Source organism: Scylla paramamosain, chromosome 33 (genome assembly GCF_035594125.1).
Source record: "Scylla paramamosain isolate STU-SP2022 chromosome 33, ASM3559412v1, whole genome shotgun sequence".
NCBI classification, from domain to species: domain Eukaryota; kingdom Metazoa; phylum Arthropoda; class Malacostraca; order Decapoda; family Portunidae; genus Scylla; species Scylla paramamosain.
The window spans coordinates 15,033,194-15,052,936 of record NC_087183.1 but is presented as its reverse complement, the minus strand read 5'-3'; the positions used below and the strand labels follow the sequence as shown (position 1 = coordinate 15,052,936).

General features: G+C 41.9%; 2 protein-coding genes across 7 annotated transcripts in view; one reads left to right on the top strand and one right to left on the bottom strand.

Annotated features, from left to right (window-relative positions):
• The window catches only part of LOC135089759 (mucin-2-like), a 49,250-nt gene that overhangs the window by 17,239 nt on the left and 12,268 nt on the right, over positions 1–19,743 (bottom strand). The gene's annotated exons all lie outside the window — the stretch shown is intronic.
• Positions 9,137–19,743, top strand: part of LOC135089760 (uncharacterized) — a 46,378-nt gene continuing 35,771 nt past the window's right edge. For all 5 annotated transcript variants that reach the window (XR_010261628.1, XM_063985766.1, XM_063985764.1 and 2 more), the window contains exon 1: positions 9,137–9,353. The gene's annotated coding sequence lies outside the window, so the exon portion shown is untranslated. The remainder of the gene's footprint in view (positions 9,354–19,743) is intronic.

The window sequence follows — 19,743 nt, the reverse complement described above, 5'->3', positions numbered from 1 at the left end:
CAATGAATGGAAAAAAATAAATAAATAAAATAAAAAAAAGTGAGAAATTTTAATCTCAGGTGAAGAAAAACAATGAGAAAGATAAATAACAGGAACAGAGAGAGAGAGAGAGAGAGAGAGAGAGAGAGAGAGAGAGAGAGAGAGAGAGAGAGAGAGAGAGAGAGAGAGAGAGAGAGAGAGACCAAATATAGACGAAAGAACAAGGAACAAGAAAGATAAGCTTAACAAAACTTCAAGCATGTATATCTCTAAGGCGAAGGAACAGAAGTTTGCCTAGAGGGACTCCAACCAACTATTACTGAAATTATTGGGTGCTGGAAAAGAGACCAAGATACAGAGAGAGAGAGAGAGAGAGAGAGAGAGAGAGAGAGAGAGAGAGAGAGAGAGAGAGAGAGAGAGAGAGAGAGAGAGAGAGTTAAGCAAGTACGTAAACATAAATTAGGATTATTCTCTGAGTTACTGGAGGAAAAACATGACAAGAATCAGTTACCAGATCAAGGAAAGTGAAGGAGGACGAGAAGGAGGAGGAGGAGCAGGTGAAGGAGGAGCAGGTAGAGGAGGAGGAGGAGGAGGAGGAGAAGAGTAGAAGCATGATGAGGACGAGAAAGAAGAAGAGATGCAGATAATTGAAGAGGAAGAAGTAAAAGAAAAGACGACGACGAAGAAGAAGAAATAAAAAAAAATGAGAAAGAGAAGAAGGAAAAGAAGATAAAAACAAGAAAATCTAAAAAAAAACTAACCACCACCAAATAACAAAACCAGAAATCAACAAACGAATCAACGAAAAACAAGAGAAAGGGAGAAAGAGAGAAAAGGAGAAGGAAAAATAACAGGAAAGGAATGAAAAGCAAAAAAAGATCACAAGACAACGGAACAGCGGCAGCGGAAGGTCACGGGAGAACTTATCGCACATTATGACCTTCACACACCTGGCGGGGTCATGAAGGTGCCGGTTGACCCCCAGGTGAGAGGATCCGGACGGGAGGAAAGAGGAGGGAATAGAAGAAGAGAGGAAGAGGAGAGGATAACTGAGACAGAGTATGTGAATTAAAACCAGAAGAGGATGGAAGAGGAGAAAGAGTAAGAGAAAGAGAAGAAGAGAGTAAGAAAAAGAGGAGAAGAGAGGGAGTATTTGAACTTGTATGTCTTTAGGTGTTAGGTTCAGTTATCAAAGTTCAGAGTAGGGAAGAGGAAGACGAGAGGAGATTTTTAGTAGGGAAGAGAAGACGAGAGGAAGACAGTAAGAGAAAGAAGAAAAGAAGTATGTGAACTGTATATGTATCTATTAACTCCTCTATATTCCATTCATAAAGTTAAGATTTATGATATAGAAACTGGCTCAGAAATAGTTGACTGGAGAGGAACGAAGAGAAGGGATGAGGAAGATGAGAGAAAGAGAGGATAAGAGAGACGGATAAAGAATATGTGATCGCTGTATCGGGTTGTTGCACGTTCTCTCTAAGTTAAAATTTCAGTAAACAAAAATTGCTTCACGAACAGATGAGTGGATGAGAGAGAGGAGGCGTAGAGTGCGTAACGATTAGAGAAAACTTTACTAATCATCCCGTTTTCGTTCCCTGCGGGTTGCTTGCTTAACCTTTATGCGTGAGATTATCAAGTAAACCCACTAAACCTCTTTTTTTCCCCTTCCACTTAAGGTATGCAAGGAAAAATCACCCTTATAAGTTTGGCAATAAGTGCTGTAGTTCCCTTTCACTTCCACTCAAGATCTGCAGAGTAAATTCACCCCTATGTCTTTATCAATAAGTGCTATAATCCCTTCGTCTTCCTATCAATATATGCAGAATAAAATCACCCTTATAAGTTCGCCAGTAAGTGTTATGATTCTCTATCTCCTTTGGATCTCCAGTTAATGGGTTGCTTGGTAATTCTGGCCTAATGGCGTCTCCTGAAGTCTACTAAATTGGTCTGGTGGAAGTTTTGTGTGTATGTTTAAAGACCTACACTGATAAAGGGATGGTGGAGATTTTTTTTCTCTCTCTCTCTCTCTTTTTTTTTTTTTTCTATATACTGGTTAAATGAAGTATTTTTTTTTTTTTTTTATTTTTTTTATTTTTTTTTTTTTTAGCGATTGGTTTCATTCTGTAGTTGTCTGGGGTGCCTTGAGTGGTGGGGCTGAGTGTCATACTGTGTCGTTAGTGGGTAGGGTGGATTAACGAATGTATTATTATTATTATCGTTATTGTTATTATTAGGTTGCAGTTTAGTGTGTCATTAAGGGGTCATGTCATGTCTCGGTAGGGGTAATTTATTTATTTATTTTATTTTTTTTTTTTTTTGTGTGTCTATTGGTGAGACTAAGAAAAAATAAATAAAAGGAAAAAAATATAAATACCATGTCACCAAAATAGAAAAAGAAGGAAAAGTAACAGATGATTCGAGAGGAGCATGCACTGGTGAGACTGATTAAGAAAAAAGACACAAAAAGTAAGAGAGGGAGAAAAAAAAAAAACTTGATTAAGAAAAAAAAATAGTGAGAGGGAAAAAAACTTGGTAGCTCCGAGAGAAAAGAAGAAAAAAAAAGCTAACAGGTGACTCAAGAGACATAACAATCATCATCACAACACTCAACAAAGGAAGCACACTAACTGTAACCACCACGTCTTGCTGTCACTCACTATAACTGCATGCAAATGTAATGATCACAGTGATGGGAAGGGAACTGACACTTGGGAGGAAGGGGCAAAAAAAAGTGACCTTATATTCCACCATTTCCCGTCACTATTATTAATTGACTCGTAACAAGGGAAGTGGCTCGAGTGGTTCTGATTCCTGATTGGTTCACAGACGCTATAAGGAACTGAAGATTGGGAAGGAATGACAAAAAAAGTGGTCTTATTTTCCGTTACTATCACCTTATTGGCTGATGAGTAATAAGGGGTTTGACTTTCTGAATGCTGATTAGTTCCTAGATGATTTGGGGCTCTGTTATGATTGCTGATTGGCTCATAGGTGGGGTATGGTTTTTTGTGTGCACGCTGATTGGATTCCTTGTTCCGTATTGCACCTTTGATTGGCTCTTGTTGCCTTGCCTTGCCTCACCGTGACGCGAGGAGCGGGTATGGCATGAAGAGAGGAGGGAAGAAAAAAGGAGGAAAGCATGAAGAAAGAAGCTCAATGAACACAGTGCATGGGGAACAAAGATTAAAGAATAGGAAGGTAATATCTAATAGTTGTGAAGAAGGAACACAGAGAAATGAATGAACAAAACAGAAAATGTAATCACTATGAAGAAGGAAACAACGAGGAAGGAATGAATAAAACAAGGATCTTATCAGTATAAAGAAAGAAAACAGGAAAAATAAATAAAATGCAAGATCTAATCACTATGAAGAAGCAAGTTTAGTACGAGATAAATAAAAAAAGCAAAAAAAAAAAAAAAAAAAAGACGCAGTAAACACAAAGTAAACAAGAACGAAAGATTAACACACACACACACACACACACGCACACACACGAAAACGAATCTAACTCCTGACAACAACAACAACAACAACAACAACAACAAAAATTCCTCACCAGATTTTCTTCCATCTTAAAAGTAATAAAATTGGAGGGAAAAAATGCAAGGAAAAAGTGACATTGAATTTATTATACATGAAATCGGCCAGCTCAGAGTCAAGGGCAGAGGGAGAAGAAAGATAGATGAAGGATTTTATTGCACTTTTGATATCAGCTGAGAACTAACATGGCTGGTAACGAGGAGCAGGAGGAGGAGGAGGAGGAGGAGGAGGAGGAGGAGGAGGAGGAGGAAGAAGAAGAAGAAGAAGAAGAAGAAGAAGAAGAAGAAGAAGAAGAAGAAGAAAGAAAAGTAAAAGAAAAAAGAAAAAAGTAAAAGAAAACAAAAAATAAACAAAGAAGAAAAAAGAAGAGGAGGAAGAGGGAAAGAAAGAAAAACACAAACAGAACAACAACAACAACAACAAGACACAACCAGACAGTATCTAAGAATAGAGAGAGAGAGAGAGAGAGAGAGAGAGAGAGAGAGAGAGAGAGAGAGAGAGAGAGAGAGAGAGAGAGAGAGAGAGAGAGAGAGAGATTCGTAAGATTAGTAAAATGAACAGTGAATGAAGAAATGAGAAGAGAGAAAAAGAGATAAAGACAGGGATGAGTAAACTGGATGAGTGAGAGGCGAGGAAGGTGAATGGACAGGTGGGTGAATTAATTATGAGGTGGATGACCAGGTGGGGAAGAGGTGGCAAGGTGGATTAGTGTGTGTGTGTGTGTGTGTGTGTGTGTGTCTGGAGTTGTGCGGAGACAGGGATGGGTTAAGGTGGATGGGTGTGGTGTGTGGATTGGATTGGGGGTAGGTGGATGGGTGGGTGGGTGTGTTGGGGGTGTTGGGGGGGTGTTTGGGGTTGGGGGAGAGTGACTTAAGAACAGATGGTGTGAAGGAGTGGCAGGAAACTTGACTCATGTGGTAATGTTGTCTGTGTTTCCTTTTGTTTTGTGTATCTCTCTCTCTCTCTCTCTCTCTCTCTCTCTCTCTCTCTCTCTCTCTCTCTCTCTCTCTCTCTCTCTCTCTCTCTCTCTCTCTCTCTCTCTCTCTCTCTCTCTCTCTCTCTCTCTCTCTCTCTCTCTCTCTCTCTCTCTCTCTCTCTCTCTCTCTCTCTCTCTCTCTCTCTCTCTCTGGACACTGGACTTGGGACACTGACCCTCTCCACCACCACCACCTCCTCCTCCTCCTCCTCCTCCTCCTCCTCCTCCTCCTCCTCCTCCTCCTCCTCCTCCTCGTCTTCCTCCTCTTCCTCCTCCCACCTTACTTTACCTGTCCTTCCCTCCCTTCCCCCATCTCCACCTTCAGGATAGAGCGTCTTACTAGTTCATTGCCTCCTCCTCCTCCTCCTCCTCCTCCTCCTCCTCCTCCTCCTCCTCCTCCTCCTCCTCCTCCTCCTCCTCCTCCTCCTCCTCCTCCCTTCCTGCATTCCCCATCAAGTGACCCTTCTTTACCTTTCCTCCCTTCCCTCCCTCCCCCTCTCACTTCATTCTTCCTCCCTACCTTCTCTCCTTCCCTCCTTCCCTCATCTACCTTCCATCCCTCCTGCAGTTCCTTACTCCTGACGCTCCTTCCTTTAGTCCTTTCCTGTCCTTCCTCTTCCTCCTCCTCCTCCTCCTCTTCCTCCTTTGTTTATTCATATATTTAAGTCTTTGATTACTTTTATTTTTTTCTTTTTTCAGCTGTACATGAATAATTATGATTATATTTGTTTTGTTTGGGAGGTTTAAGGACGTGTGGGTGTGGGTGGGTGTGGGTGGGTGTGGGCGTGGGTGCAGGTGTGTGTGGGCGTGATGCAGCAATGATAAGGCGTAAAGGCAACAGGTTTTAATGTTGAGGTTCTTTTGTTGTTTGCATTTCCAGTATTATTTTGCTGTATTTTGCTCCTCTGCCTTCTTTCGTTTCTCTGTTTTCCTTGTTTTCCCTGTTTCTCCTTTGCCCTTATTCCCTGGTTTGTCTTTCGTTCTTCTCCTGTACTCGTTTCCTTTTATTCACTCTACATTTGTCTTGTCTCTCTTTTATTCATGTTTGTTATTTCCTTTTTAATTTCTCAGACCATATGTTCCTCTGTTCCATCTACTTTCCATCTATCCCAGTTAATGTTCTATTTTTTTTCATGTTTCATCTGTTTTCCAACCAATTTTCAAGTTTTCATATATTTTCCATCTGTGTTCTATCTATATTTTATTTTCCATTTATTTTTAGCTATTTTCCCCTCTATATTTTTCATGTTTTATCGACTTTTCACCTATTTTTCATCTACTTACTATTTTCCCACCTATTTTCAACCATTTTTCTTTCTATTCCTAACCTTTTATATCGACTTTTCATCTATTTTTTTTTATTATTCACTATTTCCCGCCTATTTTCCATTATTTTTCGTCCATCCATGTATTTCCCATCTATTTTCCACCTACATCCCATTACCCATCTATTTTCAGACATTTCCCATTTATTCCCACCCTGCCATCGTGTCCCCCTAATGCGAGGCCCCGTGTCCCCCTCCCATGTCCGTCCACGTGTCTGTCTCCCCGCGTCCTTCGCCAGTACAGAGGTCACCGCGGCCTTCAGGCTTCACCACTGCCGGCGGGAACATGAGGTCATTGAGTGTCCGAATGTCTGTGTGTCTGAATGTGCGAGTGTCGTCATCGGACCATTGTAGTTGTGTATTGGTGATTTTTTTATTGTCACGTAGAGGTTAAAGTTTTTTTTTTTTTTTTAATCTCTAGTATGTTCAGGTATTACTTTCGGTTTTACTCCTTGATTTTTTTTGATGGCTACGTAGAGGTCAGGTAGATTTTCTTCTTTTCTTTTTTTTTTCTATCTCTGGTACGTTCAAGCATCCCTTTTTTTTTTTGGTATTTATTAATCCCTTGTTAAACTTTTGGGCTTGTATGTTCAAGCATCACCTCTCCTTTTTACTCTATTCGTTGATTCCGAGTTGAAACACATTTTTTGATAGTGAAATAGAGGTCAGATGGTTTTACTATATCCAAACACCACATTCTACTTTTATTTTGTCCATTGAATCGTCTTGAAACACACTCTTTTTTTTTTTTTTTAAGTAAATTTGAGGTTATACAGTTTTCTCTCAGTATATCACGTCCAAAGCACATTTTATTTTTACTCTGCCTATTGAAACGTCTTGAAACAAATTTTTGGATGGCCTGATAAGGTTAAGTAGTTTTTGTTCAGTTTACCATGTGCAAATACCTCTTTTCCCTTTCATCCTGTCCATTGAATAGTCTCGAAATATATGTTCTAAGGTAAAGTAGAGATCATACTGTTTTCTCTCAGTTTAGCAAGTCCAAACACATTTTATTTTTATTCTGCCCACTGAATCGTCTTGAAACACATTTTTTGACAGCAAAGTAGAGGTCATGCAGTTTTCTCTCAGTTTATTACTTCCAAAAACACATTTTCTTTTTATTCTGTCCATTGAATCGTCTTGAAACACATTTTTTCACAGTCAGGTAAGGTCAAATAGTTTTCGTTAAGTTTACTTTGTGCAAATACCACTTTCCTTTTTATGCATCCATTGAAACGTCTTGAAGCACCTTTTTTTTTTTTTTTTGTAAAGTAGAGGTCACAGGATTTTCCTTCAGTTTAGCATGTCAAACACCACAATTTCTTTTATTCTGTCTATTGAAACATCTTGAGAGACATTTTTCTTTTTTTTTGACAGTCCGGTAGAGGTCAGATGGATTTCGCCAAGTCCACTATGTCCAAACCCCACAATTTCTTTTCATTTTGTCCATTGATTCGTTTCTTGAGGTTCATTTTGACAGTCACGTAAGGTTAGATCGTTTTCTTTAAGCTTACTGCCCAACATCCCATTTTCTTCCTACTCTGGCTATTGATAATAAGTTGACATCCATTTTTTTGGCAGTCAGGAAGAGGTCAGGCCGTTTTCTTTAACTTCAATACGTTCAGTCATCCCATTTTCTTTCCACTTACACTGTTCATTTCCAACTGACACCTATTTTTTTCCTTTTTTGACTCAGGTAAAGATAAGACAATGTTCTTTAATAATTTTAAGTATCACGTTTTCCTTCTTACTCAGCCCATTCATTCCAAACTGACATCCATTTTCTGTGACGGCCAGGTAAAGTTTGGCCTATTTTATTTCACATTGTACGTTCAAACACCATTTTCATTTTTATTTTCTCCATCTATTCCAAGTTGACAATTTTTTTGGCATTCAAGGAGAGTTCAGACCGTTTTCTTTGTTTAATATGTTCAACCGTCACGTTTTCTTTTTACATTAGTCATTGGTGTTGAGTCGACATGTAGCATTGACAGCCAGGAAGAGATAAAACTATTTTCTTTGTGTTCAATACGCCCACTCATCACATTTCCCTTTTACTGTCCATTCATAACAACTTTAAATCATGAAGAAATTATTAAGACCCCCTCATTTTCATTTCCTGCACATTTTCAAGGGGAGTCTAAACCAGAACCACAGATCCTAAATAGAACCACACTTAATATACCTGAGAAACTAAAAGGGAACCAAGTGCACCAACACGAACGAGAACCACCATTACCTGAACAATGATTTACAGGTGTCTACGAGAGAATAATACCTGTAATTAAGTAAGCATATAGAGTATGTGGGTCAGGGCCGGAGACACTGAATCTCTGGAGTGTGAAGCAGCTGAAGGGTGGCGAGAAGAGTGCGTGCGTGGGTGGGAGGAGGGAAAGTGGAGGGGAAGACTTGGGAGAGGGTGGGGTTGTTAAGAAGCGTTTAGAGAAGTGAGCACTGCCAATAGAAACTGAGGGAGGGGCGTGGTTGGGGAGGAAAAGGTAGGAGAGATTTAAAGGTACTAGGAGGGGGAGGAAAGTGTTTGGAGAGAAGGTAGGGAGTTAGGAGTGGAAGAAAAAAGGCGTTGGAGAGAGAGACAGAGGATTTAGAATTGGAGAGAAATGGAGAAGGAGGGAGATAGACACAAGAGGGAGATAGAAGTCTGGGGAACAAGAAAGATAGGGAAAAACAGGACAGGAAGGACGGGAGGGGAGGAAAAGTGGAGTAGGAGGGAGAAAAGGTGGTAGTGGGAAGCTGGGGAGGATGGGCAGTGGGGAAGGGGGCGAGTTGGGGGATAGGGGGAGTAAAGTGTGGTTGGCCTGTAACTTTCACACTGCCAAGGGAGAGCTTTTGACAACTTTCACTGCCGCCGCCTCCTCCAACCTCTTTTACGCAGGACTGACTATTATTTTTTATGTATTTTTTCCACCCAACCTTCTCTTGCGTTCCCGGCGGGCGTGGAGGCGCTGGCAGCCGGCGAGCGGGGTAGAAATGCAGGCAGAGAGCAATTTAGACCTTTTTAGTAACTCCACCTGTAAAAATACGGTGCGTGGTGATGGTAAAAGGCTTGTAATTGAACTTTCTACAATTTCTCGCTGTTTGTTCGTCTTCTAATTCGCAAACAAGAGGGTCTTAAGCCATTCAAAAAACATGTTTACCACTTTTCCTTCTTGTGTCTCTCTAGTCTTTACCAAAGTTTAATGTCCCCTCACTGACCAGTTTCGCGTCTTATCTCCAGCATTAATTCATCTGTTCTTAAATTCAGGACCCGGGCGCTCGAACAACTTCCTGAACCACCGAGGTTTGGAATGCTCCGTTACGGTCGAACACCACAGACGAACCCGCCCCGAGGCTTCATTTATGCGGGTGACCCCTCGATGGAAGAGCCGAGAGCGGGGCGGGCGTGCGTCCTCGACCTCCGCGCCACATCAAGGGACCTGTTTGTGGGTTGCCGTGAAGGAGTTGTCGCCACATTGCTGTCTCTAGGAACAAAGTGTCTGATGACGAATAAGGCAATAAGACATAAGGAAGGTAAGAAAGGGGTGGGGATAGAAGAATAAGGGTAAGAAAGGAAGATAGGGAAGACAGAACGAAGATTGAAATGACATGAAAAGTGAGATAAATGACAGAAAGGATGAGAAGGGAAGAAATAGGATATGCATGGAAAAATAAGGGCAAGAAGTGGAGATAGAAAAGACAGATGAGGAAAAAAGGGGACAGAAACGAGCAGACAAGGTAGGAAGCCACGAGGAAAGGAAGAAAGGGAAAACAAGGAAGAATAAACGTAGAAAAGGGAGATAGGGAAAGACGGAGAATAAAATGGCAAGGAGGTGAGGTAAAGGGACAGAAAGGTAGGAAGGTATGAGGAAGAGAAGCAAATAAGGGACACGGATGAAGGAATAAGGACAGGAGGGGAAGATAGCGAGGAGTGACGAGGAAGGAAATGACAAGGGGATGAGATAAGGGAACAAAAAGGGGAGGTATGTGGAAGCAAAGATGATAGGAGGAGGAGTAACGTATCCGGATGGGTGAGGAGGGAGGAATGCATGGGGGAGAGAGAGAGGGGGGGGGGGCGTTAAGCGAGAGAAGCATGTAGAAGTAAAGATAGGGAGGAAGAATTTATGATGAATGAAGGAAGCAGGATAATTGAGGAGGATGTAAGGAGAGAAGAGAAGAGACGAAATAAGTGGTGTGTGTTTGAGAAGGGATGAAAAAAAAATGGAAAAGTACTCGAGGAGGGGGAGGACGAAGAGGAGGAGGAGGAGGAGGAGGAGGAGGAGGAGGAGGAGGAGGAGGAATATCCGTGACGAATGGAGAGAAAAACGTAGGGGGAAAGCGTAGAGAGAGAGAGAGAGAGAGAGAGAGAGAGAGAGAGAGAGAGAGAGAGAGAGAGAGGATGCGGAAGACTAAACGACTTCTAAAATTACAATCCTCTTTTTAATATTCTCAAGGTCATTCAGTGTGTGGAAAACAATAATAATAATAATAGTTATGGAAGAAGGGGAAAGTGAATAATGTGGGAAAAAGAGAGAGAGAGAGAGAGAGAGAGAGAGAGAGAGAGAGAGCATTAGGGGAGGATAGGAGTAGGAAGACAATTATTAACACTATATCCTTGACGGCAATATAGTGGCAGTTTATTGTTGATGGTGATTTGATTGTTTCCTCTATGTAGTTTCCTCTTGTTTCCTCCCTCACCAAGCCTCTTTGACATTTGTGAGATAAGGTATTTCCTCTTTTTTTTCCCCCCCCTTACTCCCTCCCTCCCTCTTCTTCCTCCTCCTCCTCATGATCTCACTCGACCTCCTCCTCCTCTCCTTCTGCTCGCAAATTCTCGTTCCTGCGTTTCTCTTTCAGTGTTTCTGTAACTTTCCCATTTTTCTCATTTCTCTCTTTTCTTTTCACTCTTTTTCCCGTATTTTATCATTCACTTCTTATCATAACGTCCTTACATGATGGCTACGTCCCCTCTTCCCCCTCCATCCCCCACCCCCCCCCGACACACACACAGAGCATAAACATGATGAAGGAAGGAGGAGGAACCTTGACCCTCAACCCTCTACCCCCCCCCCCTCTTCTTCACCCACCTGCCCTCCACCTTTTCCTCCACTCCGCACCCTCCTTTCCCCACCCCGCCACCCGCTGCTCGCCTCCACTCCCCTCTTCGTCATCCTTCACCCCCACCCGCCCCTCCTTCACCCTTCCAGCGCACCCCGAAGGAAAAGGTGACGGAGTGGGGGTAAGATTTTATTCCGATTTTCCCATCCGAGGAATATCACGCGTTGAAAGAAAAAAAGACAAAGAAAAGGGGAAAAAAAGAAAAGACTCGTTGGTATACTGTCTCTCTCTCTCTGTGTGTGTGTGTGTTTGTGTGTGTGTAGGGTCGTGAGTTGTCTTTATAACTTTTTTTTTATATATTTTTTGTCAAATATTACCGGTTTCGTGTCATATTTTCTCTACTGTTGGTTTCATATTTGTTTAATGAGTGTTTTCATGTGTACCCTAGTCGTGTATTTAGCTTGTCAGTCAACCAGGCAGTCATTCTCTCTCTCTCTCTCTCTCTCTCTCTCTCTCTCTCTCTCTCTCTCTCTCTCTCTCTCTCTCTCTCTCTCTCTCTCTCTCTGATCACAGCCAATACGCGATACGGGTTTAGTGAGAGTTCGTTCATGGTCACGTTATGCAAAACACACACGTGACTGGAGAGAGAGAGAGAGAGAGAGAGAGAGAGAGAGAGAGAGAGAGAGAGAGAGAGAGAGAGAGAGAGAGAGAGAGAATTTTCCCTTACTTTCCCACGCTGTCCAATCACCCTCTAACTACCTATCATCTCTTATCAACTAGTTTTTGTATCTGACCTGGTTTCCCACACGGTTCGAATCCCCAAGTGACGTCACGAGTGTTATTTATTGGTGAGACAGACAGATAGGCAGACAGACAGACAGACAGACAGATAGATAGGTGAGCCAAGGAGAATAGGAAGGTAATTAAATGGTGAGATGGAACGGAACAGTGGTTTAGCAAATTACTTGTCGTGGTTTTGTTGTCAATGGGTTGTTGCGTGATTGTTATCGTCCTTGTTAATGGTGGTGGTGGTGGTGGTGGTGAAGATGATGGGTGGTTCTTGTTGTGTTCTAGCTGTAGGGGTAGTAGTTGTTGTAGTAGTATGAGTAGTAATGAAAGTGGTAGGGGTGGTAATAGTAGTAGCAGTAGTATAGTGATAAGTACTACTACTACTACTACTACTACTACTACTACTACCAGAGGAAGCACCACGCTCAATAACTGCCACGAGGAGATGAAAGTGTTGGTGTTACGCGTCATTTAATTGGTAATCGCCAGGTAATGGGCCACACCTGTCTTGGGGTCGCCGGCTCGTCATTAAATTTCTCCCTCTTAGTTACCTGAAGAATTTAATTGAGATATTACGCAAACATTTTTTTTTCCTTGCTTCTTAATCGTCACGAGTTTGCAATTTTTTTTTTTTTTTTGCAGTTATTCGTGTACCTTCATTTCCTCGTGTATATTCGTGTATATCTACCGTCTTTATTTACGTTTATATTCATGTATATTCGTAATGATGGTTGTTACATGATTTTTTTTTTTCCTAGTTATTTCGTGTACTTTCATTTCCTCGTATCTCATTTCCTTGGTATATTCGTAATGATGTTTTTTGTTTGGATGTTTTTGTTTCCTAATTGTAGTTTCGTGTACCTTCATTTCTTCGTATATCATTTCTTAATTCCGTACCGCTGCCGTGTGTGTATGAAGAGTATGAGTGTGTTTTCGGTATTATTATTCGTATGTTTAAAAGTCTTTCTATCTACACGAATGATAGGTGGAATTGTATAGTTAATTCTCAGCGTTACAAGTTGTTAAGCGTAACGATACTGCGTTTATGAAGACAATTAAGATATTTTTAAGGTTTTTTTTCTGTTTTATGTATACGAATTATAGATAAGAAAAATAATATTGACATGAGATTTCGCGTTAAACTTATGACCTTAAACATTGTAAATAAGAAAGAAAAAAAAAACTTTGATCGTAAACATTGCAAATAAGAAAGAAAAAAAAAAAACATTGATCATAAACATTGCAAATAAGTAAGGAAAAAATTGTTACATTAAACTCCAAATAAGTAAGAATTGCGAGCACCGCAGAACTAACTAACAGTGTGTCAAGATGAAAACAGGACTTAACCACCATGAGAACCACACTTGACCACCACCACCACCACCACCATCACCACCAGCGTCCCAGCATCACCTTGCCTCGTGGGAGCGCTGGCCGCCGTCACCACATCTCTCCCACCTTCTTGCAGTGCCGTGGGAGGAAGGAGAGTCACATTGCCACACCTTCCCACCCCTCCACGCACTTCCACACACCTCCACTATTCACCGCTTCTTCTCACCTGCAGGAAGGTTGCGGCTAGCGGCAGGGCGCGACAGGAAGCGCTAGTTAACACTTGAGAACAATGCTTGAATTTTTGGTGACTGAGAAAAGGAGAGGAAAGAAAGAAGAAAAGAGGAGATTCAGACAGAAGGGACACGTGAGGGAGCGCCGTTTCAAAGGCAACCAACTGACTGATATAAATTAAAACTATGGTAATTCTTGTGGTTGCTTGTGTTTTTTTAATTTGCTGTGTTGCAGTAGAAACTTTTTTTTACAGATTTCACTACAAAGAGTTTTAGTGTGTATCCATTGACATATTGCTAACTGTCTCTAAAGTTATCTATCCAACAACTCGACTCCACGTATCGCTTCTGTCCTTCAATACCTTACGCAACCGACGCAGTTTAGCCTTTTTTACGCCCGCTGACTTAAGGCGTTACGTCAAGTCAGGTCGCACGCTTGTAAAAAAACACGTATATTGTACTCGAAGCCAGATGAAGCCTCGAGAAGAATGAAGCACACGTTTTTCCACCGATACAAGACCCGCTTTGCTCTAATCGCTTCCTGTGGCTTGGTGTGTGAAGGTAAAAAAACTTCCGATAATTTGATGACGCTTTGAAATTGTTCGTGTGGTGTGATTGAGAAGGTTTTGGTGTCATATATGTAGGTCGAGAGAAGAGAGGAGGTCTTTGATATTCTACAAGTTTTCCTCCACGTGTCTTTTCCTTCACCTTTCCTCCCGCTCTTGCTGCTCCTGTCTTTTCTCTTCATATTCTTTATTCTCCATTTTCTTTTCCCTCCCCTTCCTTCCCCTTACTTCTTTTTCTTCTTTCCTTCATTTTTTTCCCTACTTTTCTCTGTCCTTATATTCCTGTGCACCTTCCTATCTTTTCTCCATCTGTTCTCCTCCTCCTCCTCCTCTTGTTCCACCTCTCCACCCTTGCCTTACTCATATCAGATAAAGAAAACGGCCTTGACTGGGAAATTCCTGACGTTGCTTGCTCCACTTCTGTTTGTTTATCTGTTTAGCATATTTCCTTTTTTATCGTTATTTATTTTCTTCCTTCATTTACATACGCGGAAACATATACCATTTATTCTTGTTTTCCTTTCACCACAAACTCCTCCTCCTCCTCCTCCTCCTTCTAGGGAACGATGGACTTTTACCTGACCTGCAATGGATCAGTGTTAGGTTAGGTTATTTCAGGGTTGTGTAATGGCATCAGATGATTACTGCTTGCGGGGAGGGTCGATAAGGCGGAAAATGTAGTGTGTGTGTGTGTGTGTGTGTCTGCCTTTCTCCCAGTGATGAATGATGTGTGGAGTGCATTGTAGAGAGAGAGAGAGAGAGAGAGAGAGAGAGAGAGAGAGAGAGAGAGAGAGAGACTTCTATTAGACCAGGTAGATGAAACTGCAAAAAAAAAAGTCGAAATTAGATGCACCGAAATTGAGGTACAGAAGAGAGAGAGAGAGAGAGAGAGAGAGAGAGAGAGAGAGAGAGAGAGAGAGAGAGAGAGAGAGAGAGAGAGAGAGAGAGGGGGGGGGGAAAGGGGTAATAATTGTTTCCTTTGTTGTTTGTTATTGTTGTTCGTACGCGGATCAGGTAGAGTGAAAGTTTTGTGACCTGGACACGTGACCTTGCGGCAGAGGGGTCATCAGTTTGGCCCATGTGACCTGACCTGACCTCTTGTTAGTCTAGCGGTGACATAGATCTATCATATCTTCCCCCGCCCCCACCCTCCCCCATTCCCCCCCATTCTCCTCTTCCTCCTCCTCTGCCTCCTTTCCCCCTTTTTGTTGTCTCTCCTCCATCTTTTTTTTTTCCTTTCCTTCCTCTCTCCCTTTCTTCCCTCTCCCTTCCTCCTCTCTCTCCTCAGTTTCTTCCTCCTCTCCTCCAATTTCCATTCCCCCATTCCTTCTCCTCGTTCTTCCAATCTTTCATGGGAATTTGATCTTACTGTTCTTTCTACTCAATTCCTTCCATTTCTCTCTTTTTAAATCGTTTATATTTCACTGATATTTTCTTTTCTTTCCTACTTTCTTTTTTTTTTTTACTTTTCCAGTTCTTTTATTTGCATGTCTTGTCTCGTTTCTATTTGACTGACATTCTCTCTCTCTCTCTCTCTCTCTCTCTCTCTCTCTCTCTCTCTCTCTCTCTCTCTCTCTCTCTCTCTCTCTCTCTCTCTCTCTCTCTCTCTCTCTCTCTCTCTCATATTTTCTCTTCTTTCTCTCTTTGTTTTCCGTTTTCTTCTCGCCAGACACATGTTGAGTTTTCCCTTTCTCTCGATCGCATATTTGCCTTTTTTTCCCTCCCCCTTTTTTTTCCTCTCTAATTAACGATCACCAACTTTCACGCCAGGTATTTCTTCAGGTATCGTTTGTAAAAATTTCCCCCTCTCTTATTTTTTTCATTCGAGCTATAACGTTTTCAATTATCTAACATTTCAACATTTCTCTTTGTAAACTTGTCTTGCTTTCTTTTTCTCACGAATTTATTGTACGTTAGGTTGGTAGATAATGGCAGCATCATCTTTTATATTATAGGGAAGTATTATCTAGCTTCTCTCTTTGTAAACTTTCAGTACCATCCTTTCTACTCCCCCCCCTCATGAATTTATTAATCGTTAGGTTAATATACAACACCAACAGCAGCTATTGTTTGATGGGAAAGTCTTATCTAACTTCGTAAACTTACTGTGCTTTCCCTTTGACTTCCCCTCAATTTATTAAACGTCAGGTTAGTATAGAACGCCCGCAGCAGCTTAAGTACAGGGTAGAAGTATTTTGTAAAGGTGTTTGCCCCAAGTGTAGAGAGTCAAGTCAGCGCCATCTGTTTGTCAGCTGTGAAAGTTACTTAGTTGTCAATTGTCAGCATGTTGTTTAGTTTTGACTTGTCAGATTTTTGCCTTTCTCTTCCATTTACTGTAATTGTTTGCATGAATTGGTTCACACGTCATATGCGTGAGAGAGAGAGAGAGAGAGAGAGAGAGAGAGAGAGAGAGAGAGAGAGAGAGAGAGAGAGAGAGAGAGAGAGAGAGAGAGAGAGAGAGAGAGAGATTGTATTCGGAAAACGCCTTTATTGTCTACGTGACGTGCATTAGTAGTAGTAGCAGTAGCAGCAGCAGCAGCAGCAGCAGTAGCAGCAGCAGCAGCAGTATGAGTCAGGAAGTAATTCACCTGACATTTAACATTTCATCTCAAGATTCCAAACATTTTTTTTTCTCGTGGTGGTATGATATCCCTTTGCTTTCTTCTGCCAGCTTTCACTTTCTTTCACTTTCATTGTTCTCTTAGTTCGCATTTCGTTGTATTCAGCTTTCATCTCATAGTCTCCTTTCTCCTCTCCTATTCGGTACTTGCTCGCTCGCTCTTACTTTCTGTCTTCGTAAGAATGTAAGATTCAAATTTCACCAAAACGGGAACAGTTCAGAGGATTCAAGGTTTCGTAAATTCTTCTCTTGTCTTATTTTCTCTTTTTTTATACATTGGGAGGAGCAGCCTGTCTGAATATACGAGTGAATGTATATTTTACGTTGTGTGTGTGTATGTGTGTGTGTGTGTGTGTTGTCTCTTTTTGTCAGGAAAATATACCAGGCATAGAAAGTGTAGCGTTGTTGAAATCCTTAAATTTATCTTGTATATATATTCCCATTTTCCTTCCTTAAATTTATCTTGTATATATATTCCCATTTTCCTTCCTTAAATTTATCTTGTATATATATTCCCATTTTCCTTCGTGTGTTTTTTTTTTCCTTCTTTCTTTTTGCTTCCTTCTCTTTTCTTCGTCCTCGCTTTTCTTTTTTGTATTTATCTTTATTTTTCCTTATCCTTTTTTTCTTTTCCGTTCCTATACTACTACTACTACTACTACTACTACTACTACTACTACTACTACTACTACTACTACTACTACTACTACTACTACTACTACTACTACTACTACCACCAGCACCACCACTACCAATATAACGTAACATAACACTCGCATTTCACACTAATTCAAATAGTGTTTCGTGGTTAGAGAGAGAGAGAGAGAGAGAGAGAGAGAGAGAGAGAGAGAGAGAGAGAGAGAGGATGATTGTTCGGGCCGCTAGTAGAGTAATGCAACTTAACCACATCCACCTTTTCCTTACACTCGCTCCTTCACTTCCCTCTTCCTTCTCTTCCTCAATTCCATCACTTCCTTGCTAGCCAGCCATTCACCTCTCACTACTTCATCACTTTCTTCTTCCCTTTCATATCACGCACTCACTCACGCACGCACTCACTCACACTCACTCACTCACTCACTCACGCACTGTCTCACTCTCTTTTCCTTGCCACTCCTCATTCACCTAAATTATCCTTTCCCCCCTTCCTTTCCTTCCTTGTGTCTCCTTTCACCAACAAACCTAACTTGACCTAACATTACCTAACCTAACCTGACCTAAGCTAACTAAACCTAATCTAACGTAAGCAAATTTAACCTAACCTAACCACAGTCAAACCACTCACGCACGCACGCACGCACTCAATTTCGCTTGCTAGTGTATCATTCAGTCTTCCTCTCTTCCTTTCCCTTCCGTGTTGTGCCGTTCACCAATAACCTAACTTTATCTAACGTCACTCTATCATTCCTTCACTCACTTAAGTCTTCCTCTCTTCCTTTTCCCTTCCTTATTGCGCCTTTCACTAATAAGCTAACCACAGTGAAACGTAATGCCCAGGAAATCATTTCTACTTAAGGACTTCGTGTTAACACTTCCGCTGCCCCGGTCATTACTTGGCTCCCAACTAAGAGGATATGGGGATGACAACTATATATGACTCTCTCTCTCTCTCTCTCTCTCTCTCTCTCTCTCTCTCTCTCGCTCTCGCTCTCGGTGGGAATTAACTAAACAAAGAAGGTTCTAATGGTTCATTTTGATTACGCGAGTCCATGTTTTGCTCTGGCTTCCGGGAGCTTGCAGGGACGTGATTACAGGTGCGCCTTCGGGCAGGTGAAGGGGGGAAGGTGGAGCAGGTGAAGGGGGAGGGGTGGAGGAGTGAGGGGGATGAGGGGCCATAACCTCTTGAAGTAATGGAGCAGTACCGATTCATTTTCTCTTTTTCCTTCTCTGTTATGTTTCAACTTTCTTCTGTTCTGGTCGGGTACACACACATGCGCTCACACACGCGTACATACTCACTAGTTCGCCGTGTGTGTGTGTGTGTGTGTGTGGTTAAGGGTACCAGTCCTCCCCGCACATTAGCAGTACAACATTAGCATTTCAAACAGTTGGATGTATGCAGTACCACGTAGAGCACTTTCTCAAATGACTCCCTTTCTCCATTCATCATTACAACATTTATTCTTCATTCATCACAAACTTATCCATTGATTAAGCTTTAGGAATCCCATTTTTTCATACAAACTAGACAGAATCATCATCATCATCATCACACAATACAGCCACCATCATCATCACCATACCACACCACCACCACCACCACCATCACCTGTCACCACCATCACCAGCATCACCAGTATCACCCTATCCTGGCCTGGCCTTCACACATTCTACCGGTATCTCCATCATTTCTCTAACACCATATCCACCTTGCCTCCTGCCTGCCTACCTGCCTCCCTGCCTGCCTGCCTTCCTTCCTTCCCAAGCAGGCAGGCAGGCAGGCAGGTGGTAGGTGAGTGGCGTTAAGGCCAGTGTCGGCAGTGTCGGGACTTGCCTCACGCCAGTCATGCTAATACGTGCTCGTCTTGTGAAATATTCGTCGAGGGGCAAGCAAGATAGGTGTGTTATTTCAGGACTAATTATCAATGACTCACCCACTCCAGGTTCTTGTCGAGCTGCGTGTGAATTTCATGTTTTCGTTTCTGATTTGTTGTTTTGAATGGTCTTTTTTTTTTTGCTTTTTTTTTTATTTTAGTTTGTCCTTTGTTGTGGTGTGAAGCTGGGTATTTTTTTTTCTGTTACTACTACTACTACTACTACTACTACTACTACTACTACTACTACTACTACTACTACTACTACTACTACTACTACTACCTGTCCACTTTCCTTGTATTAAAGTAACGCTCAATATTTTCATGGCATCACTTTCCTCACTTTTGACAGGAACAGTTGTGATAAAAATAATAAGACTTTATGCATGTATGTATGAATGTAACTGTTTTGTGTGGGGTGCATTTACGTCACCACCACCACCACCACCACGACCATCACCACCACCACCATGTGCACATATCCGTACACACATACACGTACACGCCATACATATTGTTCTTGCGGCTGACAACACAACTTGATGTATTATAAGCTAGTGAGTCCGTGCCCTGCCTGCCCTCCGCGCCCGCCTCGCCTCGCCACACAATGCTTAGGCGAGGACAAAAACAGTGTTGCCAGTTGTCGAGAAGGGTTTTTCCCGACGTGGCAAAGACGTGTGGGTATGAAGGTCCCGCGCCGCTCGTTGCAGCTGGTAACACTGACGCGGGGGCGGCGGGGTGACTGGCAACGCTGCTTCCGAGAGACAATAGATAAGTCGATCAGTTTTTAGTTTT